Below are 27202 nucleotides of genomic sequence, written 5' to 3' on the forward strand. Positions count from 1 at the left end.
AAAGCTGAGTAATTATACACAGTATACAATTTTGTGATCTACTTAAAAAAAAAAAATCATCTCACTGGGTGCCTGGGTGGTTCAGGCAGTTAAGTGTCCAGCTCCTGATTTCGGCTCAGGTCGTGATCTTAGGGTCGTGAGACAGCCCTGTGTGGGGCTTGGGCTGACGTGGAGTCTGCTTAAGATTCTTTCTCCCTCTCCCTCTGCCCCTCCCTGCCCTGCTCTTGCTCTCTCTCTCTCTCTAAAAAAAAAAAGAAAAAAAAAACCAAAACATTGTCTCCTCACTTTTGTTCATTTTTAGTTATTTTAATGACTGCGTACTATGGTATAAAGTGATGATGCCATAGCTTACTTCGCCATTAGCAATTTAGCTTTCTCCCCAGTCTAACATAGATACTTTCTTCTGCTATTAAAACAACTCTGTAATGATCATCACTGTGCAAAAAGAATAGTGAATTCCAAAAATGTAAGGGGCCAAAAAGTATATTTATAGCTCCCGGGTCAGCATGCCAAATTACTTTCTAAAAGGGTTCTATTAGTTTATACAGACTCTAGTTTTGTGCGGAGTACCCAGTTACTTCACCACACCCTTCATTGCCATTGGAGTTTATGGCACTTTTAATGACTTCTCCAATTTAATAGATGTTTATGATAGTTCAGATTAGGATTTTCATTTCTTTGACTACTAGCAAAGTTAATTTTTTCCATAATTTGACTACTCGCAATGTTATGTTTCCCCACAACTTGGTTCACTATTTGTATTTCTTCTCATACAAACTGACTCTTTGCACTCTTTCCCACAGATCTATCAGTGTCTCTGTGTTTTTCTAATGGATTTGTGAGAGCTCTTACTATTTACTACTTTGGTCTCCTATTTGCTGTAAATATTTGTTTTGCTTTTAAACTCGTGTACACAGAACTTTAAAGTTTCAGTGTAACAAAATCTGTTTCTTTCCTTTATTGACTTCTGTTTCTTCTAAACTTAGGAAACTCTTTTCCACATACAAAATGGACAAATTTGATTCCATTTTCTTCTAGATTTTCTGTTTAAAGTGTTTAACTCTTTAATTTATCTTGAATTAGTGTTCATATAGATGGGTAGGTCTAAACTGTTTTCTCAATCACTAGCCAGTGATCTCACTCATTTGGGTATTTATAACATTATATAGTATAGATGTAATTCTGAGGTTCAGTCTACTATGTTTTATTGAGCTATCTATTTAAGACTTATAGCTGAAGTGATTGTAACTTTATAATATGCAGGCAAAGCCCTTATGTCTCCACAAGTAACAATTTTTTCATTAGAATGCTTTTTAGATTTTATTACATAAATTTCATTGAACATACTTATTTTTCAGTACAATATTTTTCACCACTGCTTATAAAAAAATTGTATATTTTCCCCAGAACTCACAATTTTTAACAAAAGCATAGATAGAATGTCTTGAGTTAATAAAGAATTATAAAATAAATAATAAGTCTTGAGTCAAATAAAATTAGTAGAATATCATAATCGTATTGATATCATAACGTGTAGACCATTTTCAAGCATACTAAGCGGCAGCAAAGGGGATTGTATCTGGGATGTTACATACAAAGCAAAAGTTTGATAATAACTATATTAATTGTGTGGTGATCAGAAAGTGATGTTTTAACCATGTTATATACTAACATGATATTTCTTATACAAAGATAGGCATTTTAGGCATTTTATTATGTTTGGTTCTCTGCTAGGGAAATTAGTTGGGTGGTTTTTTGGGGGGGGGGTTGTTTGTTTGTTTTAAGATTTTATTTTTAGGTAATCTCTGTACCCAATGTGGGGCTCGAACTTAAAACACCAAGATCAAGAGTTGCATGCTTTACTGACTGCACCAGCCAGGCACTCCTGTTAGGTCTTTTGTTGACACGCCAACCATATTTTTTTCTCATTTAAAATAATGGAAAATAGGCTCCTATTCAGCACTTTTGGGGCAGTAAGTCTGATTATCAAGAACAAATTATTGACTTAAGTGGGAGGTGCCTGTTCTTTATATTTGTGGGGCCAGAACTGCCCTACCATTAGTATTCTTTTCTTTAATATTTCTTTTCAAGCTTTTTTTAACCGAACCACTAAGAGTAAGTTTCCTACGTGATGCTCCCAAACCTCCAAATACTTTAATACGTAATACTTATAAACAAAACATTTCCTACATAACCACAATACAACCGTCAGAATTGGTGAATTAACACTGATGCCCTACTACCATCTAATCCATAGACTACCCAAATTTTGTTCATTGTCCCAAAAATGTTCTTTATAGTAAAAGGATCCTTTCCAGAACTGTGTTGTATGTTGTTGTCCTGTCTCCTTAGTCTTCTTCAATGGAATAGTTTCTCAATGTTTCCTTGTCTTTCATGACCTTGACAATTTTTAAAAAATGTCCCTCAATTTGGGTTTGCCTGATGTTTTTTATAATTGGATTCGGGTTTTGATTTGGAGGCAGAAATGTCACAGTGGTGCTGTTTTCTCATTATATTGTGCCACAGAGAAATACTAAAAGTTAGTTTGTTGGTTTTATCCTCAAATTTGTAAAGAAATGAGAGTAAAAAAAAATTACCTAAGACTGGACAGAACAACTAATGCTTCTCTTTGTTCTTGGTTAACAGTAAACCAAATAGGAGGGTGTTGTACCAGTTAGCTATTGCTATTTAACTAACCCACTTCAAAACTTACAACTTAAAACAACAACCTTTTTTTAGCTCATGATTCTTTGAGTTGGTAATTGAGGCTCGGTCCAACTGGGAGGGTTCTTCTGGGCTGGGCTCAGCTGATCTCAGCTGAGCTTGCTCATAAGCTTATGGTCAGCCAGGGACTCAGCTGCAAGGTCATCTGGGATGACTCATTTCTTCAAGCTCCAGCGTTTAGAAGAGAAAGAGCAGAAACCCAGGGTCAGAACTTAGATAACACTTCTGTCACATCTATTGGCCAAAAATCATAAAGTCAGTTAGATTCAAATTTTGTATAAGTAACAATTTTTATGAATGAGAAGGGCAAATGCTTTTGATTAAATGAATTCAAAGTAGAAGTGGTAAAAAAAAATGAAGTAGAAGTTGTTCTGGTTACCTATGGCTAGGTAATAAATTACTTCAAACTTAGTGGCTTAAAACAACCAGTTTATTTTGCTCATGATTTGTATACATCATGAATTCAGGAAGGGTTTGTTTCTGATCCATGAGGCATCAGTTGGGGTGGCAAGCACTGGATGATCTACTTCTAAGATGATTATTCCATTGGGATTTGGCACATTGGTTGTTTGGCTTTCTCTCCTGACAGATGATGTCTCATTCTCCAGGGTCTCTCTTCACTTGATTGGGCTTCTCACCATAGGCTGGTATTAGGATAGGCATACTTGTCTAGTGGTGACTGGCCTCCTAGACTGAGAGTTCCAAGGAACAGGAAGAGAAAGTTGCCTATCTCCTTAAACCTGGATCCAGAAACTGCTGTAGTTTCACCTTGACAACATTCGCTTGATTAAAACAGTCACAGATTTTAACCAGGTTCAAGGTGAAGAATGCAGACTCCCCATTTATCCCTGGGAAGAGTGTCAAGGAATTAGTGGCCATCTGCCATAGTCTGCCCTAGAGTCACAAACTGTTTATATTCTTCCCACATGCAAAATGTGCTAACCCCCTTCCACGGTCCCCAAAAGTCTCACCTCACTATGTCATTAGGCTTAGGCTTAAGGTTGCAGATCTCAGAGCCAGGTGCAGATAAACCTCTTTGGATTTGGTTCCTCAGGTATATGTCCTCTTAACCTGAAGTCCTGTGACTAAAGACTTAAGTTACCTGCTCCCCCCCCACACACACACACACACTCATACACCAACGCACAATGCTGGGCAGGCAAGTGTAGACATGCACTTTCAAAATGAGAGAAAACAGGGGCGCCTGGGTGGCACAGCGGTTAAGCGTCTGCCTTCGGCTCAGGGCATGATCCCAGCGTTATGGGATCGAGCCCCACATCAGGCTCCTCCGCTATGAGCCTGCTTCTTCCTTTCCCACTCCCCCTGCTTGTGTTCCCTCTCTCGCTGGCTGTCTCTATCTCTGTCAAATAAATAAATAAAATCTTAAAAGAAAAAAATGGGAGAAAACAGAAGGCACAGAGCAGTCACTGTTTCATAGCAATGCTGACATCCAGAGAGGTACTGTTGACAGTTCCTTCATTAAGCCCTGGTCCTGCACCCTGATACACAACTCTGTAGCTCTTGGTTCTGCCCTGTAAGTCATTTCTCATTTTCCATAAGAAACAATCTGTGTTTTCTACTGAGTAAGTTTCTTAGCCTGAATCCTTCCTCTATTAGTTTAAGGATCCAAAACATTTTTTTAATCTTATATTTTCTCTGATCCTTTCATCCCAAGGTGCTATAATTCCTTTAAAAACATCATGGGATTCCTGTGTATAAAAGTATAATCCATTCTGTTAGATAAAAACCATTCCCAAAAATCTTTTTGAGATAGGCTCTTCTCTGCCTTTGGCCCCCTGCAAAATTGCTTAAGGGTGGGACAATATCCTTAAAATTATTAGAAACCCTGCTGTTTAACAGAGGGACTATAAAGGCACACTCTTAAGGTCCAGCTGATAGAGTCTATGAAGCATCAACTTAAACTTTTCTGAGATCTTATCAAAGATAAGATATAAGTATAAGATCTCTTATACTAGCAGTTTGACTTCATCTTTGCCCGGAGTCTTTGCTTTACCACCTTAGTATTGATCTTTTCCTGAGGCTATTTTGTGCTTTAAAAATGTCTTCTTAGCTGGAAAACAGATGACAAATAGTTCTTTTTTTTGAAGCCAGCAAGTCTTGGCTCCTATATATTTCTTAAGAATTCTGAAAAAAAAAATGTTTTCAAAATACTTCAGGTAATAGTTTTGCTAAACATTCTACAACTGTACATTATGAGTTACCCTTCTGCCAAGCCTCAGTAATAACCTCCTGTCCTTCCAGTCTCCATTAACACCTTTTTGTCTCTGCCCACCACTCAGTCTCAAAATCTATACCACATATTATAGGTTTTTGTAACAGCAACACACCTTTGCTGTTACCTATATATCTGTTCCTGTTATCTATTGCCTCTTAACAAATCACCGCAAAATCTAGAATCCCAAACAACTATTTGATTTGCTCAAATTTTGGAAGTTGAGAATTCAGGCACATTCAGGGTGACCTCAGCTGGGCAACTTGTGTCTGATCCATATTTTGATCAGCTGGGGTCATTTAAGCTGTCTACTTCAAAGATGGCTTATATGTCTCACTCATATGTCTAGCATCTCAGTGCTACTTTGTCCCTCTTGCTCCACATGGTATTTCATCCTCCAGCGCCCTTTCATGTGGCTTTGGCTTCTCACAACATGGTGTTCTTAAGGTAGTCACACTTCTTCATGGAGGCTAGCTTCCATAAATGAGTGTTCCAAGCAACAAGACATAGAAACTGTCGGTCTCCTAAGCTCTGGGGCCCCAAACTAGCAGAGTATCATTTCTGCTATATTTTATGCATCACAACAGTCAGGGAGCCAAATTAATTTTAATTGGAGGAGACATAGAGTCCACCTCTCAATGGGAGAAGTGTCAAAGATTTTGTGACCACTTCAGTACCCCATAAAGGTGAATCTCTTGTTCTCCATACTTTAACAGACCAGGAGATTTGAAATCAGAAAGCCAGCCAATATGATTGATGCCCAAGTCTAGTCTCCTTCACTGATGTGTTTATTATCTTGGTTTCATTTTCCTTCTCTGATTCTCAGTCTCCTCATCTGTAAATACAATAGAACATAAGTATTCCATAATTTAATATTCATACCTACTATTATATTGGAATCATCCTGAAGGTTCATGACATGAAATAATTTGTCATTTGGTCAAAATATCCATTTAAATCATGTTTATTGTGAGGCTGCTGATCCTGGTCAACTTATAAACATACATACAACTCATTAGAGCTTTGGTTTCTTTCTTTTTTTTTTTTTAATGATTTTTTATTATATTATGTTAGTCACCATACAGTACATCCCCGGTTTCCGATGTAAGGCTCGATGATTCATTAGTTGCATATAACACCCAGTGCACCATGCAATACGTGCCCTCCTTACTACCCATCACCAGCCTATCCCATCCCCCCACCCCCTGCCCTCTGAGGCCCTCAGTTTGTTTCTCATAGTCCATAGTCTCTCATGCTTCATTCCCCCTTCTGATTACCCCCCCTTTCTTTATCCCTTTCTTCCCCTACTGATCATCCTAGTTCTTATGTTCCATAGATGAGAGAAGAGCTTTGGTTTCTTTCTGATGTCACTTAAACAGTAATTTTTGTGGTTTATTTTTAAATTTTGTTCTTTAGGGCAACACGACAAGGATGTTCACTCTGACCATTACTGTTTAACATAGTACTGGAAGTCTTAGCCTCAGCAATCAGACAACAAAAATAAAACACATCCAAACTAGCAAGGAAGAGTCAAACATTCACTATTGGCAGATGACATGATACTCTATGTAGAAAACCCAAAAGACTCCACCCAAAACTTGCTAGAACTGATACAGGAATTCAGCAAAGTCACAATGTACAGAAATATCTGTATAGGCTATCAATGTACAGAAATCTGCATAATGAAGCAGCAGAAAAAAGAAATCAGGGAATCAATCCCATTTGCTATTGCACCAAAACCAATAAGATACCTAGGAATAAACCTAACTAAAGGGGTAAAAGAGCTGTATTCTGAAAACTATAGAACACTTATGGAAAAAATGAAGAGGACACAAAGAAATGGAAAAGCATTCCATGCTCATGGATTTGAAGAACAAGCATAGTTAAAATGTCACATTACCTAAAGCAATCTACACATTTAATGCACTCCCTATTAAAACACCACCAGTGTTTTTCACAGAGCTAGAACAAACAATCCTAAAATTTGTATGGAACCACAAAAGATCCCGAATAGCCAAAGCAGTTCTGAAAAAGAAAAAACTGGAGGCATCACAATTCCAATTTCAAGCTATATTACAAAGCTGTGATCATCAAGACAGTATGGTACTGGCACGAAAACAGACACATAGATCAATGGAACAGAATAGACAACCCAGAAATGCGTCCACAACTATATGGTCAACTACTCTTCAACAAAACAGGAAAGAATATCATGGAAAAAAACATAGTCTCTTCAACAAATGGCGCTGGGAAAACTGGACAGCAACATATAGAAGAATGAAACTGGACTGCTCTCTTAAACCGTACACAAAAATAGATTCAAAATGGATGAAAGGCCTCAGTGTGAAAGAGGAAACCATCAAAATCCTAGAGGAGAACACAGGCAGAAACCTCTTTGACCTCACCTGTAACAGCTTCTTACTAGACATGTCACCACAGGCAAGGGAAATAAAAGAAAAAATGAACTATAGGACTTCATCAAGATAAAAAGCTTCTGCACAGTGAAGGAAACAATCAATAAAACTAAAAGGCAGCCTATGGAATGTAAGAAGATATTTGCAAATGACATATCTGATAAAGGGTTAGTATTTACAATCTACAAAGAACTTATCAAACTCAACAACCAAAAAATGAATAATCCAGCTAAGAAATGGGCAGAAGACATGAATAGACACTTTTCCAGAGAAGACATCCAGATGGCTAACACGCACATGAGAAGATGCTCAACATCATTCATCACCAGGGAAATACACATCAAAACCATGATGAGATATCACCTTACACTGTCAGAATGGCTAAAATTAACAACACGAGAAACAAGTGTTGCCGAAGATGCAGAGAAAGGGGAACTCTCTTGCACTGTTGGTGGGAATGCAAACTGGTGCAGACACTCTGGAGAACAGTTTGAAGTTTCCTCAAAAAGTTAAAAGTAGAACTACCCTATGATCCAGCAATTGCACTACTTGGTATTTACCCAAAGGATACAGAAATACAGATTTGAAGGGATACATGCATCCCGATGTTTATAGCAGCATTTTCAACAATAGCCAAACTATGGAGAGAGCCCAAATGTCCATCAACTGGATGAATGGATAAAGAAGAAGTGGTATATATATATACAATGGAATATTACTCAACCATCCAAAAAGAGTGAAATCTTGCCACTTGCAATGCTGTGGACGGAGCTAGAGTGTATTATGCTAACTGGAATAAGCCAGTCAGAGAAAGACAAATACCATATGATCTCATTCATATGTGGAACTTTAGAAAGAAAACAGATGAACATATGGGAAGGGAGAAAAGAAAAAAAGGAGAGAGGGAAACAAGCCATAAGAGACTCTTTAACCATAGAGAGCAAACTGAGGGTTGATGGGGGATGGGCTACATGAGTGATGGGTATTAAGGAGGGCACTTAGTTTGATGAGAACTGTGTGTTGTATGTGAATGATGAATCACTGAATTCTTTTCCAGAAACCAATATTGCACAGTATGTTAACTAACTAAAATTTAAAATAAACAAACAAACAAACAACTTTGTTCCTTAGAGGGAAGTTTTCTTTTTTAAGTTATATTGGTGATGGAAGAGAAACCAAAGACAAATAAAAGATGCGGCTCTTAAAAGTTTTAGATAAATAAAATAGGAGGATGTTTCATTTAATAGAGTCTCTAGTGCTGACAGGAATGAATATGACATCAAATTCTGTATTTCATCTGTTAATTTAAAACACATAAGGAAGTGTCTACCTCTCTACTATATTTTCAACTTGGAGTTCCTAAAGTTCTCCACATTTATCTATTGTGAATGACAAGGGTCTACTAAAATGATATATCTAAAATTAAAAATGAGATAATGTATGAGTTGCTACAATGTATATAAAAGTAACTCATTGACTTAAAACACTATTGTTTCACTGGAATGCAGGTTCTTCAGGACAAGAACCATATTTTTGTCTTTGTGTAACTAGTACATAGCATGCTGCCTGACACATATTAGTGTGGAATTTTCTTATTGAAAATGACAGAAATCCAATTCAAATAGCCATAAGGAAAAATGGGAATTTCTTGCCTCACTGTATCCAAGAAAGTGTGATAAAACTGTGGGGAGGGCAGCTGGATCACAGGAATAGCTGGAAGTACTCCTCAGATCTACCAGGACCTTTCATTTCTTTTCTCTTTGAAGTGATTACATTCATCTTCCAAGTCTTGCGTCTTACAACTTCTGATCTGTCTTTTACCAAGCCCAACAATCTTTGATTTTATTTGTCAATCTTAGGTCAGTGACAGTCTCTGGAGCAAATAAATATGAGTTGAAGTTGAGGAGTTTTATAAGTGGTTCCTCTCGGTTCATGCTTCCACTCACAAACCAGTCCACCACGGCCAGGGGGTCTTGTGAAAGTGTAGTAGGGTTCCAATATAGTCACAAGGAAGAGACAATACAAGTTTTAAGATGAGAAGATTTGGAGGTGGTTTCCTGAGCAGACAGTCCCACAAATTTCTAATAATCTCAGTATTTGACAAAAAGTTGATTAACAAGTACCTGTTACTTCATATCATAGTCCATAAATGTACTCTAAATGTCATAGTTGTGTCAAGGGCCATTAATACCTTAGCCATCGTTGCACAACCAGACAAGACATAATCACAATTGCCACATAACTAGCTCCCTTCACCACAGGGACTACTGCCTAGGCTTCTAATCTCTGTCTCACGCTCTACCTCTAAGGCTAGGAAGTCGGCAAGCTACAGTAAAAGGTAAGGCATTTGGGATTCCTCTCTGATATGCTGGCAAGGAAAAACTGACTCACTGATACCATCAGAATCTGGTGGTTTTTTACCTATTAGGTAAAAAAATAAATTCTGGAAATTATGACCCATTATTGGCATAGAAATACCACTGCCATGCAGGTGAGGACTGTGAACTATAGATACCGCTATTTTAGCAGCAAACTACTCAATGGTCACTTATTCAAGAAACATTAGTTAAGCCTCTGCTAACCCTGATCTCTGGAAGGGATTCCCTCATCCATTCTTCCCTGTGATCATTGGCTCTGTCTTCCAGAAACATTTATTCAAGAAACATTTATTGAGCATCTCCCAAGCCCCCAAGAACAAACTATGCATAAATCATTTTAATACAGAGTGATAATCTTTAAAAAAAAAGTGATAAGCTTATGATAGATGTACAAGGTTTTAGGGTGGGTCAAATAGGAACATTTAATCATCCATACAGTCAGCACAGACTTCTCTGAGATGGCACTTGAAGTAAGTTTTAAATAGTAGGAGTTAACCAGGCAAAAAGGAGGAAGGTGGGGGGGTGGTTGTAGGAAAGTATGAATAAAGAGAAGCATCATGGTATGAAGAAGAAGCTCAAAATACTTTGGTGTTCCTGAAACATAAATCATAAGAAAGTGACAAGAAATGGGACTGCAAAAGAAACCAGGAGTTGTATCATGAAGAGCCTGGGATACCATGTTAAGGGAGCTTTAGTTTTATCTAGAGGGAATGGGAGGCTATTGAACTGTTCAGTAGCAAGGTCTAATCAGTCTGGTTGGTGTGTGGAGGATAGTTACCGGACGTCCTAATGATGACCTGTACCAGGTTTGATTTGTTTTACTCCAACACATAGTGTCATGGCCTTAGTGAGAGCAGTATCTGTGTAAGATTATGTTCTGGGAAATAGTCTAGTAACCAAAGCATCTAAAAGTAATTCCAAATTTTATTCTTAATAATTCCAAAGAGAATCTGATTAGTTACCCATAACTTCTCATTCCTTTTATTCTCAGTATCTCTACCATCCCTCTGTTGCTCTAATATTTCTTCTTCATGCCTTAATATCATCCTGCCACTAAAAGTTGGGAAAGTATGGTAGACACATAGTCATTTAGATTCTGAAATCTTTCTGGATAAATGTATAGGCCTCCTACTCAGGGACTAAGAATGTACTTTGGTTCTGTGTTTCATTATCCTCCTTGAGCAAATCTGAAGTGAGTTTTAGAGAATATGCTTTCCTTGGGGACTAGCCTCTTGCCCATCAAAAAGTGGGGACTTAAAGTTTTTTTTAGATTTTGAAGTCACAGAGATTTAAAGTTCTGGCTCATGGTTTTCTAGTGGTAAAGTTTAAAACTTAGTAGGAGATGTTGGGGCGCCTGGGTGGCTCAGTCATTAAGTGTCTGCCTTTGGCTCAGGGTGTGATCCCCGTGTGCTGGGATCGAGCCCCGCATCAGGCTCCTCCGCTGGGAGCCTGCTTCTTCCTCTCCCACTCCCCCTGCTTGTGTTCCCTCTCTTGCTGGCTCTCTCTCTCTCTGTCAAATAAATAAATAAAATCTTAAAAAAAAAAAACTTAGTAGGAGATGTAGAGATAGAGAAAGAGAGATATATCTTTTATCCGATTGAAAGATTTTATTTAATCCGTTCAGAAGTTTCCGTGTTTGTGCCTTGATATGATAGTTACAGTAAGGCTGAGTGTGAATCTTCCCTGTCAGTAAAATGTATTTCCTAATTTTATCTTTTATGTTTGACATCGATAAGCAATTAATAAGCCCCTGACATAAAAGTCTCCAAAATTTGGACAATCTTTATTTTCTTTTATTTCTACTTTCAAATCAAGCAATTCTCTTCTGAGCTGATTTTTTCTTGTAATACCTTAACAAATATAGTCAACAGCAACTAACACATGCTATTAACATTTTGTCATCCAACCTGTTTCCCTAAAATTATAAGTGCATTGCATACAACTTTCTAAGTTTTAGAAAAGTGAGCGATTTTCCAAATGTTTTACCATTACATAAAATGAATTACTATCCATCCAGTGATAATAATTTCCTTGCTACCTGTTGCTTGGGCCCTGAGCTAATACCACATATTTCAGGATATTGTTACATCAGTGCTATATAGCTTTTACCGATTTTTACATCAGTCAGGATAGACTAAGTTGTGCTGTAACAGACAACCCTCAAGTCTCAGGGACTGAAAACAACAAAGGCTTCCTTCCCACTCTTGCCTGCATATCCATTGCACGCCAGTGCGACCTTTGCTCTGTTACCCTCCCTAGAAAGCCAGGTGAACAGAGGCTCTGTCTCTGTGATTCCGTGATGGCTGAAGCCTGTGTGGTCCAACATGGTAATCCCTGGCCATATCTGTCTACTGAGTCCTTGAACTGTAGCTCATCCAGATTGAGATTCATTGTAAAATGCATACCCAATTCAAAGACTTAATATAAGAAAAGAAATGCAAAATATTTCAAGAGTAATTTTTAATATTGATTACCTGTAGAAATGATAGTTTTGATATATTGAGTTAAATAATATTACCACTATAATTAATTTTACCTTTTTTCTTTTTACTTTTTTAACATGACTACTAAAAAATTTAAACTCACATATATGGCTGGTATCATATTTCTATCGGGTGGTGCTGGCCTTGTCAGAAAAAAGGAAACATGCCAAAGTGCACACTGGTTCTTAAAGTTTCTACCTAGGAGTACCACATATAACTTCTGCTTGTGTTTCTTTGTCCAAAACAAGTCACATGGTCATACCTGACTGTTTTAGGAAAGAGGAAGTATAACTGAACCATACGCACTCAGGAGACCCAGAATGATTTAGTCTACAGCACTACTGACACCCACGACTTCTTTCCTTAAACAACTTCACTAATGCCATCTCTGCGGCAGACTTAATATTAAATGTCGATGAAGGCTGGAACCTCATCTGTTTATCGTTGCCAACCCTTGCCTTCCCCTTTACACCCTCCAGCTGAAAGCAGGTTTCCCAAGAAACTCTGACTGAGGAGCTCATGTGAAGCAGATATTCCTAGGACAGGAAGGAGAAACACTTTTAAGAATCAACTTGCAACCCTGCTTAGGAGCAGTGACACATTGCTGCTGACCACCCAGGAAAAGGTGCAGGAGGCAGACTCTTTTGGTGGGGAGCAGTCAGAGATGGAGTAGTTATTGGTGAGCCAAATGTCATGAAGTGTGTCAATAAGGATGTCCAACCACAGCATCCAGGTATTTCAAGCAATCACGAGACAAAAGGCAGTCTGTATGTGTGCATTACATGTCAGCAGAGGAACTGTGGGGGTGGAGGCTGTGCATAAAGACAGGCAGGAAGCTGGGCTGGGAGAGCAAAGAACATGCAGAAGTTGTGGATCTGGGTTGCACAGCAGGCCTGCAACCTGACGGGAGCCAGGGGCCCCGAGGCATGTACAAATCAAGCGTCAGGGCAACGTTATGAATCAGACCACCAGTCCAAGCAGCATAGCAATGATCAGTCCGGCAGAATAGTGGGGTAAGAACCAGTTGGGAAGATAAGAAACAAGTGGCCCTTAAGCACTACAGAGAAAGGCCAGGAAAGTGACCTGAACACTGCACCGGAAGGAAAAGGGCAGGGCAAAATGAACTAAAGGAGAGGTGCAAAACTCTAAAAGGAAACCTCAGTGTTGCGAGTAATCTACAGCCGCAACGAGGATACTTCCTGTTTGCTTTTTTCTGGTACAGGAATTAGTTCCTGGCTTAGTCTGGAAGCTATTGGTGAGAGAAGGTAAGAGGGTGAGTCTGCCAGAAGTAGGGAGTATTCACAGAGAGATCAGAGAATATCTTGACCATTTCACGTTAATAGAGCAGATAATTGCACAATGAGGTCTTTGAAGCTCACACACCACCCAGAAAGATATGTGATGTCTTTACAGGTGCATGTTGGCTTCATGACCCATTTTTAATGGAGCACGTGCTCATCCAGAAATGGCTGTGGTTGGCCCAGAGCCAAATTATCTTGTTCCAGCCTTCCGTGTGATCCGTGCTACACACTGATAAACTGACTACCAAGGCAAAGAGAGCTGTCTGGAAGCATGATTCACCCCAAGGCTAACAGCAGTAGAGCAAATTATCCCCCAAGACTTGGCTAGCAGGGTAATCTCCTTCCTGAGAGCTCACACTATAGTTTTGTTTGTTGGTTAAGTTGCTTGGCTGGGTGGTGATGATAGTGTTCTTTGGGGTTTCTTCCTTCCTTCCTTTTCTCTTAGCACGAAGATCATTTATTTACCTAAGTAGTGGGGGTAGGAAACTCATCTGAAAGTAGAAGATAGAGGTGTGGGGGTAGGCTGAAGGACTGGGCTTTCTGAGAGGACAACCAGAGTTGGCTCACTTTGTACAGAGTCCATTAGGCTTCTTAGTGAGAAGAAGGGTACTGCATCTTGCTTATGCAGCCTGAAGAAGAGTGGACCAGGACTTCTGGAGAACACCTGAGCATAGGGTCCTCTGCCCTCCTGTTTCCCTATCCCATGCTCTTCTGGGTACCTCATTCATTCCCATGACTTTAAATGCCTTCTGCATGCTGACAACCTCCAAGTCCCTGCCTCCAGGTCCGACTTGTTGCTTCCGGGTGCCTCAGTTCTCATCCTGTACCATTCTCCCTCTTGCTCATTACCCATCAGCTGCACTGATTTTCTTTCCATTTCTTTAACGTTCTGACCTCCAAGGAATTGGCATATGCTGTTCTTTCTGGCTGTAATACTCTCCCTTCAACCGCTTCCATGATCACTGCCTTCTCTCTCTCTCTCAGTTATACTTCATGTCACCTCCTCAGAAAGGCCTTTCCTGAATGGTCACCCTCCCCTATTATTCTGTCTTGGCCTCTTGCTCATTTCATTCAAAGTACTTTTCACAATTTGTAATAATGTCTTAATTCAATGATTTTGTTTGTTTGCACTGCTACCACCTAGTCTGTGCCTTGCATATAGAAGGTACTTAATATGTTTTACTCTTATTGTTTGTTCCATCTGTCTTACACCTGAATTCCTACCATCATAGTTGCCTAAAAGTCACCTTGTTGTCCAGAGTGTGTCTGTCCGGTAGACTGGAGGGTATGGCTGCTGTAAGGGCCACCAAGCAAATATCCAGAAATTGTGCTGGACTGAAGGGTTTAACATGTCAGACAAAACTGCCCCATTACATAAGTGGGAGTATTTTCCAGTCTGTGGTTCAAGACCTTCTTCATCAGCAATTCACTCATCATGTGCAAGCAGGAGAAATCCCCTGCATGTGCTTTAGATCTTGCTCAATGCACATCCGATCACTGCATGCAGACACACCTCTGAGGACACAGCAGGCTATACCTAAATTCTAGAGGTTTACAGGAAGCTTGGTAAGGTGGGAAAAGAGTTCCCATGGTGTGCTTTGTTGCTGATTGGGGACACACTGGTACAGCCGGAGCTTGAGTCAGAGTACATAGCTCTCCTTCACAGTAATTAGACTTCATGAGTGTCTAGGTCCCTTGCATCCGGTTGGAACAGACCTGATAAGACCTACCTTCTTAGAGGGACAACTTGAAGGAGGAGGATCCAGAGCATCAAGGGGAGCTGAGGAAACATGGTCCAGGGCAGTGTGAGAGTGTGTGCGAGGTGAAGTAAAGCTGTATTAGGAAGAGAGGCCCACTCATCAAAGAGCTAGGAGAGACCAGAATATGAGTCAAGTAGAAATGATAAGAGCCAACTATGGAAGGCACAGGTGGTCAGGCTGGGAAGTTCCTCCTAGAGCTGCCCCCACATCCCAGGGCAGTAGGCCTGCTTTCATACCTCCAGCCTGGTAGGGCGCCAGAAATTCCACCTGCTCTGCTCTACTTAAGAACTGTGTGCCTGAATGGCCATAAAATTCCCCCGCAGTTTTAAGAATTTAAGAAGTTGCATCAGATTGCTGGCAAGGCAGTCAGACAGAAACAGAGGTCAGGAGGGAAAGGGGAGAGGCAAGATGTGACAAGACAGAGTGTACCGTGGAATGGCTACTTGAGTACTAGGTGTGGAGTGTCTGCCCCCAGGGCCAGTAACTCAGTCCTTGTCTTTACCAAATGACTCATTTAAATTCATCCCACAACACTGTAGTCGAAAGGTATGGAGATCACAAGTTTCTAGGGAGCTCTGCTATTATCTCATGTTGGGTATCGCAGGTGTTTATATTAATGCCCGGGAGCTTGGCATTTATAAAGAAAGAGAACTACATTTATTTGTACACCTCTGTTACAGGGACAGGAAGGCAAAAATGCAATTTATTCCCTCAAAAAACTTTAAGGTTTAAGGGTAGAAAACTTCAGGCATGAATGAATTCAGCCAGCCTCCCTTTCCCTTTCCCTTGGATCTGGCTTCATTCTCAGACTGACTCCATGTCCAGGCTTACTTCATTTCTCTTCTTAAGAGAAAAAGGGAGCTTTTATTCCTCCATAGTTCCAACAAATTTCTCAAGACCAGCTCTGTTTGGGCTAACTTAGTCATATGGCTATCTCCAAACTAGTCATTATGACTAAGGGTGTGGAATACACCAGTTGGCCAAGACCGGGACAGTATAGGAAGGAAGTTTAGTTTTACCTGAATCACATGACTAAGGGTAGGAGACGAGTAATCCCCCCCACCACCAAATTAAAATATTATTAACTATAGTAAGAAGGAGGAACAAAGGCTGGAAAAAGAAATACAAGGTAACGGGGGACTGGGATAAAAGTGGGTGGAAGTACATGGAGCCAAAAACAATGAAGAGAGTCATGATACTGGGCTGAGTGAAATTGGAATGTGAACTAGACGCAAGGGGCAAGGAGAGGACCCATAGTACAATACGCAGAAGTGTTGGTAACTGGGATTATTAAGGGCATGGATCTATGAGTAAGGCTTTGCCCGGATTCACCAGAAAACAGAGCCCAAGGCAACACTTAATTGCTACTGCTTCATTGGGCGATGCAATCCCCAGGCAGCAAAAGTGAGGGAGAAAGGAAGTGACGCTGGGAGCAAACACAAGAGCTGTCACTCCTTTGTGAAGAGACCCAGAGAGCCTCTGCTAGAAAGGGGACCTCTCCTTTGTACTGTGCTAGGACACCATATGTCAGGACAGTCCATTGTAGGGAGGGAGAGAGAAGAAGTTTATCTGCCATCCAAGTGCCCCCACTGAGGGAACTCCCCCAAACTTCTGTGATGTTGCCTGGCCATTCAGTCTGTGAAGCCAGATTTTTCTAACCTGTGGCATGATGTTGTACCCACGTGCATGTGAGGAGGTCGTGGGAGGTGGCACAGATTCTGGACCTTGGCCTCAGGCAGTGGAACAGTGTAGACCGAGTAGAACTCAGGCGGGGAGCTGACAGCTGCAGAAACAGCTGCAGAGAAGCGAGTGGCAGAGGGCCCAGGAGCTGTGTGAGGCCAGGAGAATGTGCGCTGGCACATAAAACGCATCCAGTACTGGGTTCATATTTTCAATTAGGACTTTTTTTAACCACTACTAGCCCTGTAGTGGTGGCACATTGTAAGTTCTCAATAAATGTAGATAAATGAGGAACTGAATAAGTACAAGACATTATGTTAGGTGCTTGGGATGCAACAGCAAGGAAAGCATAGATTTCAGGCAGATAAATTCATTTAAAAATGTCAGGGATCAATTTGTTCATTTTGGAGGGAGCTCATCTGGGCTGAGGGCAGGCTAGCGTTTTTGAAGATGTAGTCCTCGCTCGGGTTCCAAGCTGTAATCACTGAAACATTTCCACATAATGGAATTTGGGGAATTGCCGGAAGGTCTCTGTGTTATATATATATTTTTTACATTTTCTATTACGATATTTTGACATCTTAAAAAACCTTTCTTGCGGGGGAAAGATTGTTCCTCCCCGACCTAGACAATTCTTAGAGATAGCAAAGGGCCCAGCCAGGAGTATGTCCTTCATATGCAAACTAACCGATCTAGAGTCAGACCCCATCTATCTAGCCTGGCACCTCAGGAGACAATATTCCTTTGCCTTGCTCATCCCAGGACCACGTATCAGGCAACTAAGGGCCATCCTTGTAGCCCAAACCTCATGAAAAATATTCAAACTAGCCAATCCTAACGTGTTAACCCTGCTCTTGTATTTGTTTGTTTAAGAGAGAGAGCGTGTGCTCGTGAGAGCAAAAGCAGCGGGGAGGGGTAGAGGGAGAGGGAGAAGCAAATTCCCCACTGAACATGGAGCCCAACATAGGAGTAGATTCAGGGGATCACAGGATCATGACCTGAGCCGAAGGCAGATGCTTAATTGGCTGAGCCACCCAGGTGCCCTCTTTACCCTGTTCTACCTTACCTTTCCTGGGGAAACCCCAGCAAAGGTTCTGGCCTAACCCTTCTCCTTGCTCCTATCTTCTGCCTTCTCACCGCCCTGGTACACTTGTGGCCCTGCGTGGCATGCTGTGCCTCCTGTCTCTGGGAACTTTGAGTATAAAAACCTGTTTTTTCCTGAGTGTTTCCCATGTCTCCTCTTGTGGCTGTACCTGATGGACCGTCTCAGAAAAGAATACAAAACAAACACTAACTTATATGCAAGACATTATATAATGAATACATATGTGGTGTCTATACCTATATATCCAAGTGGATATATACACACAAAGTATATATTGATCTGATATTACAGATGGCTCATGACTTTTTGAGATGTAATTATTAAAATGTTTAACGACAACCACTCCTGTAATAAACTATGACTAACAATCATAGAACATTTACATGGCCCAAATCCTGTTCTGAGTGCTTTGCCAATGTTACCTCACTTAATTTTCACAACAGTTTTATGAGATAGTTAGTGCATAGCCCACCAAGAGATCTTCTTACGCTCAAATGCTCAGACCAAGTGACCATAAGCCACCAGCCCACTCAGAAGGATATAGGAGACGAATCAAAGCTTGCCAGCAGCTTCAGACATTTCTCTTCAGTGGCAATTCTTGAAGTAGGCCGATAGCTCCAGGGCAGGAAAAAGACCCACGTGGGGTAAGTGCGGGATCCGCCTGGCTTAGAAGCTTCATTCTCCACAATTTTCAGAAAAACTGAATGGAAAGTACAGAGAGTTCCCGTATACCCCCTCAACGCTCTATCCATACACAGTGTCCCTTATTGTTAAAATCTCATATTAGTGTGGTACCGTTGTTACACTTGTGAACCACTGTCAACACATTATTATTAACTTAAGTCCATAACTTATACTAGGGTTCACTCTTGGTTTTGTACATTCTGTGGATTCTGACAAAGGCCTAATGTCACTTACCCACCATCACGGTATCATACAAAAGAGTTTCACTGTTTTAAAACTCCATGTATTGTACCTATTCATTCTCCCTCCCTCCTCCAGACCCCTAACAACCACTAATCTGTTTACTGTCTCCAAAGTTTTGCCTTTTCTAGAATGTCAAATAGTTGCAATCATACAATATGTAGCCTTTCTGTCTGGCTTCTTTCACTTAGCAATATGCCCTTAACATCCCTCCATGTCCTTTCCCAGTTTGTTAGCTCATCTTTTTTTATTTCTGAATAATACTCCATAGTGTGGCTGTGCCACAGTTTATTTATCCACTCACCTATTGAAGGACATCTTGGTTGCTTCCAAGTTTCAGCAATTTTGAATACAGCCGCTCTAAACATTCATGCGTAGATTTTGGTGTCGACATAAGTTAATACCAAATGGGACAGTTGCTGGGTCATATATTAATATCTCCTGTCGGATTTTGATGTTATAGCTACAAAGGACCTTGCAAGGTACAAGCCTAGTTTTAAAGGTCACCATACTCAGGGAAGCCCAAAGCCTGGTGTCCCCATTAGGTATTTATCATTCTTTTCTAATTCCTCCCAGTCCAGATGCAGTGTACCACTCAGGGCTCATTTTTACCATAAACAACAATGCCTGTTAACATAGTTGGCATTTCTACTTTTTCCATGTTACTAGGAGAACAGAGCTGGATGTTCAACTAATGGTTAAGTCTCACGGAGGAATAATAGGCTTGTTAGACCCTTTGCTCACAGATAGCTACTTTCATTTTTCAAATGAAGGAACTGAGGCACAAAGGGCCAAATAACTTACTCAATATCACAGAGCTAGCAAAAGGTTGAGCCAAGGATCAGATCCAGGCATGTGGCTCCAGAATCTATCCTCGTAAATGCTACGTTATACTGCCTCAAGCATTATTTGCTTTTTTTTTTTTAATAAACGGAGGTAAAGTTTATGTAAATAAGCCATGGGTTATTATTTCTGGAATATTAGATTATAAGCCTGTGACCACCAAACTTTCTGTAATGCTGATTTTATCTAAGGGCTTCTCTATTTCTGGACTCTGGGGGAAATTTTTTCAAAGCCTCTAATTTCCAAGGGGTGGGGAAGTCCCCAGGATTTCTGGGGACTCTCACCAACTTAAGGCCTCCAGCTCTTCTCTGACTCAGGCCCCTGTACTAGAGCTTACCGTCTAAATTTTATTTACCACAAAAACCATGATTCAGAACTTAGCCATTTTATTGGTTTTCAGAAGAAATCCAATCACCTCAAGCTTTTTGTGATTTTGTAAAATTTCCTGAATGTGCATGAGATCACTGAGAAGAGTTACCTTGCTTAGTTCATGGTATTCCACCCAACATGGCATTTGCTCGAGTCTAGTGTCCTCCTTTTCCTCTCTCTCCTTTCTCTCTCCATCCCACCCCAAATGCAAATAAATTTCTCTTTTTGTCTCTCTTCCTCCCCAGAAGACTTCAAACCACCTGAGCCTATACCCTGCAGGATAGTAGTCACTCTTTACAGGTTTCTCAAGGCTTTATCCATAAGAAAGGTGAGTCTCCCCCAAGGGGAACCTGTGTACATTTGTTATATGATATTTTTTCCATCTCATTAAGTTGTGGTAGAATTACCTGACCAGCAGCCTGTTCCAATAGGCCTTCAGTGACTATATTTGATAACAGTAATATAATGACTAAAATATCACCAGAAATGTGTCACTAAAGATCTTTTAGCCTATTATATTCTTTTTTTTCTACTTTTAACTTTCCATTCAGTATAGCCAACCAAATAGTAGAGACAGCAGTAGCAATTTCTTATTTCTCATGTAGCTGCGATTGTTCTTTTCTCATAAACCTCGAGCTCTACAACCCAGGAAACATTATATCCAGTTGTTCTACTCTGTGTCATCAAATGTCCGTAAGTCTTAATTTTCAAGGGGCTTTATTTACAATGCCTGTCTTTGTTAATGATTAGCCAAAGCCGTGGTTGGCAAATTAACAACAAATCGAAACATTTCATCTCTCACTCTTGAACCAATATTTTCAGATTTGCCATGTGATGTGATTTAGGTCAGAGCTATCAATTGAGATATTGTATTCACTAGGTTTTAGTTCAATTCAACTCTGCAAATCTTTTGAATGCCTGCTATTTGCAAGGCACCATGCCAGATGATGGGAGAGATATGGAGAGGAGTATAGCACTGGAAGGAAGCCTAGTAGGACAGATAAGACATGAACCTAGTAACTGCAACATAAGGTAGAACATAACTGCCAAAAGAAAAAGTTACAAATATCGTGCTATGAGATTTAAGAGGAAAGATCTATTACATCCAGTTGGAAAGACTGGGAGATGGTGTTAAAGTTGGTCCCTGACAGCTGAGTATAAATTTGAGAGTTCAGGGTAATGGGGAGAGTATTCAAGATGAGAGGCCCACAGAAGCGAGAGTGGGGAAGTGAGAAAGTAAGGGGTGGAATCAGAATCAGCAAAGTGCTCTTGTTTGGCAGGAGCACAGGACATTGAGACAGGATTGTGGGTGAAAAGGCTGGAAAGGTAGGACATTTGAAGATGCTGAAAATCTGCCTTAAAATATTAAAAATGTTGAGGGTGGAAAGCCTTCCAGTCTTGAAGTCATAAGTCTATTCTCTGGGATAGACACTGGAATTTGCCTTTGGGGCCAGAATGCTAAATCAGGTTTTATAAACATCTCTTCAGTGGGCCTTTTAATTGTGTAGGTATAAGGGCAAGTAAGTGCTCACTGTTTTTCTTAAAGAAGGCCAAAATGCAATGAAGTAACCCAAATGCAAATGCTTTGAACAGTCTATTTAGTAATGTAAATTGGGTGTATCTTAAGCTCAGCTATGCTCCTGCAGAGTTATAATTTTTTCCTCAATCTAGATTTAGAATTTCTTATGTCTGAAAATTGTTGGTTGGTCTTGGGAGATGTGATGATTGATTCTTGCCCAAGCATTTGTTTACAGGAGATCAGGAATGAAAACCTGGCTGTAGTAGGGTGTGAAGAACTATTCTTCTCGTGACTACATGCTGGAGGAAAGGCTATAAAGGAATTGTATTTGGCTTGTGGTAATGCTTCCAGGCTGCATTCTTGGTGGCCCACATGTGGTGTAATATAAAACTAGACAGTCTAACTTTAGTAAATGTGGTCTGGGAAGACTGGACCTGCTGAGCCATGGAGCCTGATTAATACTTAAAAGTAAGGTTCCCAGGTAAGGGAACGGGTGTCCTTAGTATCTCTCATCCTGGGAAGTCAATCCTCCTATCCTAAACCAGGAAATGAGGACACTGAGGACAATGGTTTACTCTCTCCAGGCCTGGGTACCCTGCTGGTTCTGAACTCCCTACCATGGACATTATGGGAGCATTTATGATGGAGTGAACTGACACTTCCATACGGAGGTGGGAACCACTTTATTTAAAGACTCTGAGGTCATGTGTTAACCTGTGGGCTCTAAGAGTAGCAACTTTTAGTAGCAGTTTGACATCATTCTCTGTGTTATGTTTGTGTTACCCTCAAACATTGAATGAAGTTCTGTTAAAAAGCTGCAGCCTGGCCTCAGGTGTGCTGTGAGGAATTAAGAAACAACCATTCAGGGTTTGGAGTGAGAGGCCATGGTACTGCAGGGCACTTTCTCAGAGGCCTGAGAGGATCTGAGTGGTGACTGTCAGTAGAGAGCTGGGCCTTCTCTTGAAGCGTGCAGTAGCAGAAGTAGCAGCCATGTGGAGGGCAGTTAAGTCAGCCAGACAGACAGAACTGGAAGGACCGGTTCCAGATCACACATGAGGCAGTGCCCTGGGGAACTGTGAAAAATAACCTGGGGAAATAATGAGAGAAACCCAACTGAAGGACGTTCCATAAACAACTAGCCTATACTCAAGAATGTGAATTTTATAAAAGGCAAAGAGAAGCTGAGAAACCATTCTAGAGTAAAGGAGACAAGAGACATGACAACCAAAGAAATGTGTAATCCTGGATTTACTCCTGGATCAAAGAAATAAATGTCATAGAGGACATTTAATTATTGGGAAAATTGGTAAAATTTGAAATGGGATGTATGTTGGATAATAATATATCGTTGTTAGATTTCCTGAATTTGGTTAGAGAATTGTGGTTATGTAAGCAAATGTTCTTGTCCTTAGGAGGTATTTAGAGATTTAGGAGATATGATCGAGTATTTAGAAGTGAAAGTTCATGATACCTGCAACTTACTCTCAAGTGATTGAACCAAAAAAATTAGTAATAGTAATGTGTGTGTGTGCACATCTGTTTATGTGTATGTATATGGAAAGGGAGAGAGAAGAAAAGCAAATATGGCACTGAAAAGCAATGATTTCATGAGTGAGGACTCAATGCAAAATAATTTATTATCAAAAGTGTGACTTTATTTAGATGTATCAAATAGTATATCTTAGTAAGGCCTGGACATACAGGTGACTTCATTTGGTAATCACCTTGGTAAGGATTAAGATATCATATCATCATATGTTTATAACACTTGGTGCTGCATTCATAAGAACTCTAATAAACATGCATACCACATAATAATGTATCCCTTTTCCTTTTTGTGATTTAGAGATAGAGCTTTCTAATTGCTTCGTTTCATGTTATGATGCAGAACAGGTATGCTGATTGGCATGCCTGGTTCACTTGGTACCCTGAAAACATACCAACTTAACTCATTTTTGCATCTTTAACATCTAATAATATCCTAATAATGGTGCTTAATGAATTAATTAACTAAATGAATTGAAAAGCTGTATAAATAGTGCTTAAAGAGCCAATGAACTCTATGAGATATGCAGCATGGACAAAAAGGACACCTGATGAGGTCACCACTACACTTAGTTACTAACAAGTCAGATAAAAAGAAGTAAACAAACACAGTGTTAGTAGCTTTTCACAAGGCACCCAGCAAAGTCTCCCGTATCACTCCATGAGGTCTTTGGGAAAACTAGGCTAGGCCAGGTGATGATACAGCTGGGTGGATTTGCCCGTGGTTGATGGCTCTTACCAAAGAGTGATATAAACCTGAAGAGAAGAATATGGAGCCATTGTTCTGCCTTCCCACTTCAAAATTTTATGAACAAATTGAAAAAGACTTTTGATGGTAGTCTGACAAAATATGACTTCTCATTAGAAGAGATAAGAAATATGTTTCATGATGGATTCAGAACCCAAAATATGTTTCATGATGGATTCAGAACAGACCAGAAAAACAGGTCTAGGACCCTTAAATTTTTTGCCTATGTGTAATCTTCAAAATAGTCATGATTGTTATAGACTACATGATCTGATTCATGTAGAAAAAACAATAAAGCTTAAGTACTCTAGTACAGACTAAAAGCAAGGAAAATGTTAAGCTACCCATCTAACAATATATTAGAGATGTTTTCCTTCTACGGAAAGAGAGTTTGTGCTGTAAATCCTATAGTATGTCCCTATGTTATACTAAATATGCATGTGATATAGTAAGAATTTAACTCAATTTCTGGATGTCTCAGTTTTATCATTTTGATAAATAGTTGAAACTACCTTTTGGTGACAAAATACAAGCTTTATCTCTGAATTTTTTGCTAAGCTTTTAAATTATACACAGATTTTTGCATTCAAAATTAAAAGTATTTCCCCTGAAACAGTTGATTACTCAAACTTTCCCCTTAGTGTTTAATTAAAATTGACGTGGATGTTTGAATAGCATTGTGCCTTAAACAAAAATTTATTTGGCTTCTGTTCTCATGGAGACTTGTAAGTTATGTTGAGTTGAAAATATATGTTGTCTCAGGTGTTGTGCTCAACTGATGAATTGTTGAACACTACATCTGAAACTAATGATGTACTATGTATTGGCTAATTGAATTTAAATTTTAAAAAAAGAAAATATATGTTGCCTCAATGAAGAATATAGCATGTACTTCAGTGGGGCAGATACCTCTACAATCTTTCTACTCTTGGAATCTCAATAACAACCTTTATAGATATGAAAAAACCAAGTGAATCTATACAGTAATCTATGCATAAACAATCTAAGGAAACATACTTCTGGAATACATTAGTCCATCCTTACTTTGGGTTTAACTTTGCAAAGGAAAAGTAACTGCTGAGGCAGCATCCCAGTGACTCTTGGCTCAACGCCAGTAGTTATCAGCTTTTATGTGCTCGCATGAAACTTGTACTGGGTAGAATAGCATCACCCCCAAATTCATATCTTTCCCTGAATCTCAGAATGTGGCCTTATCTGGAAAAGCATCTTAACAGATGTAATTAGTTAAGATGAGGTCATACTGGAGTAAGGTTGGCTCTAAATCCAATCTAACTAATGTCCCTGTAAGAAAAGGAGCAGAGAGGGGTGCCTGGGTGACTCAGTCTGTTAGGCTTCCAACTCTTGGTTTCTGCTCTGGTGGTGATCTCAGGGTTATGAGATTGAGCCCCTCATCAAGCTCTGTGCTCAGCATGAAGTCTGCTTGACATTCTCTCTCCCTCTCCCTCTGCTCCTGCCCCCACTCATGCTCGCTCTCTAAAATAAATAAATAAAATCTTTAAAAAAAGAAGAGACACAGACATGCACACAGAGGGAAGATGATGTGAAGACAGAGACATGCAAAGAGAAAACCTTGTGATGATGGAGGCAGAGGTTGGAGCGATGCATCTACAAGCCAAGGAATGCCAAGGATTGCCAGCAATATCAGAAGCTAGGTGTGGAAGAGATTCTCCCCGAAAGCCCTAGAGAGAGCCTGGCCTTGCCAACACCTTAATCTCAGACTTCTAGCCTCCAGAACTGTGAGATAATCAATTTCTATTATCTTAAACCATCCACTTTGTGATACTCCATTATGGCAGCCCTAGGAAACTAATACAAAATCTGAGGTGTCTATGGAAAATGAATTTATCTTAGCGATTGGTGAAAAATGCAAATTCAAGGTGCCTCAAGGGTTTTATAAAGTTCTGATGAGGCTTCACAGAACAATAGATAAAGTCTCCCAACTTGCCTCTCTCTGGCTGGTCGTGCCCCACTGTAGTCTCTTCTCCCCTTGGCAGCCAAGGTGATCATTCTAAAGCCTAAATCTCATTCCTCGTTCCTCTGCAAAAACCACATCAACTGTTTGCCCCATTGCCCTCAGGATAAATCCCTAGTTTCTCAGTGTGAGGTCTTCCAGATCTGTCTACATCTTATGTCACCTTATGACAACCCTACAACCATCTATGTTTCCAAGTACTCCTGCTCTTTCTCCCATCTGCCCTTTGTGCTTTTATCCCCTCTGCCTGGAGTACTCTTCTTCCTCCTCTTTTCCTGGTGCATCCAAATACCCTTTCTCCTGGCTAATGCTCCTCATTCCTGGCTTGGACCTCTCTTCCTAAGAGGCCTTCCGCCCCACCCCCAAGTGATCTCTGTGCATTCTATGCTTTGCCCAACATTGCTCATCCCTCTGTTGTACTTGCTTGTTTATTTGTGTAGAAAGCAGGAATTTTACTCTTCACTACTCGGGTGGAAAAAATGTCACATTCCATTATTTCTAAAATTAAAACTAAATGTGCTTCTTATTCTCATTCTCCTGAATCATAAGAATTCAATCTATGGACTTCTTCCCTCCCCCATACACACCCATGAGATCACCCAAGAATTCTGAATTCATGCACTATCAGAAACTGGTTCTCTATCTGCATGATGTGACAGTTGCCTGCTGACCTGTTGGGTATTGATCATCTGGTAAACTCAGGGACCACCCCCCACTGCAGCAACCCCCTCCACCAGCTGCAGGAGAACACAGAGGCTTCATAGCCACTGAAAGCCTCAGCATGGATTGGCCAGTCTGGATCGACTCCCCACCTTATATGTCCCACTTCATCATATACAGCAACCCCTCAAACTCTGTACTTTCATGTACATCTCGGGAAACCTCTGCTCTTTCCTCCCCCCTTGCACATGTATACAGATAGGCATTCCTGTCCTTCCACCTTAAGTCTCTATTCCTTTTTTTTTTTTTTTTAAGATTTTATTTGACAGAGAGAGACACAGCGAGAGAGGGAACACAAACAAGGGGAGTGGGAGAGGGAGAAGCAGGCTTCCTGCTGAGCAGGGAGCCCAATGCAGAGCTCAATCCCAGGACCCTGGGATCAGGACCTGAGCTGAAGGCAGATGCTTAATGACTGAGCCACCCAGGCGCCCCTTAAGTCTCTATTCCTTCCCCTGAATCAAAC

At 40.3% G+C, this 27202-nt stretch overlaps 1 protein-coding gene across 3 annotated transcripts in view; it reads left to right on the top strand.

The window, feature by feature from the left end:
• The window catches only part of PDE7A (phosphodiesterase 7A), a 263405-nt gene that overhangs the window by 42906 nt on the left and 193297 nt on the right, over positions 1 to 27202 (top strand). For all 3 annotated transcript variants that reach the window (XM_087864857.1, XM_087864858.1, XM_087864859.1), the window contains one exon: positions 20460 to 20542. The gene's annotated coding sequence lies outside the window, so the exon portion shown is untranslated. The remainder of the gene's footprint in view (positions 1 to 20459; positions 20543 to 27202) is intronic.

Source organism: Ursus americanus, chromosome 9 (assembly GCF_024610735.1).
Source record: "Ursus americanus isolate L20-20 chromosome 9, mUrsAme1.1.p, whole genome shotgun sequence".
Lineage (NCBI taxonomy): Eukaryota > Metazoa > Chordata > Mammalia > Carnivora > Ursidae > Ursus > Ursus americanus.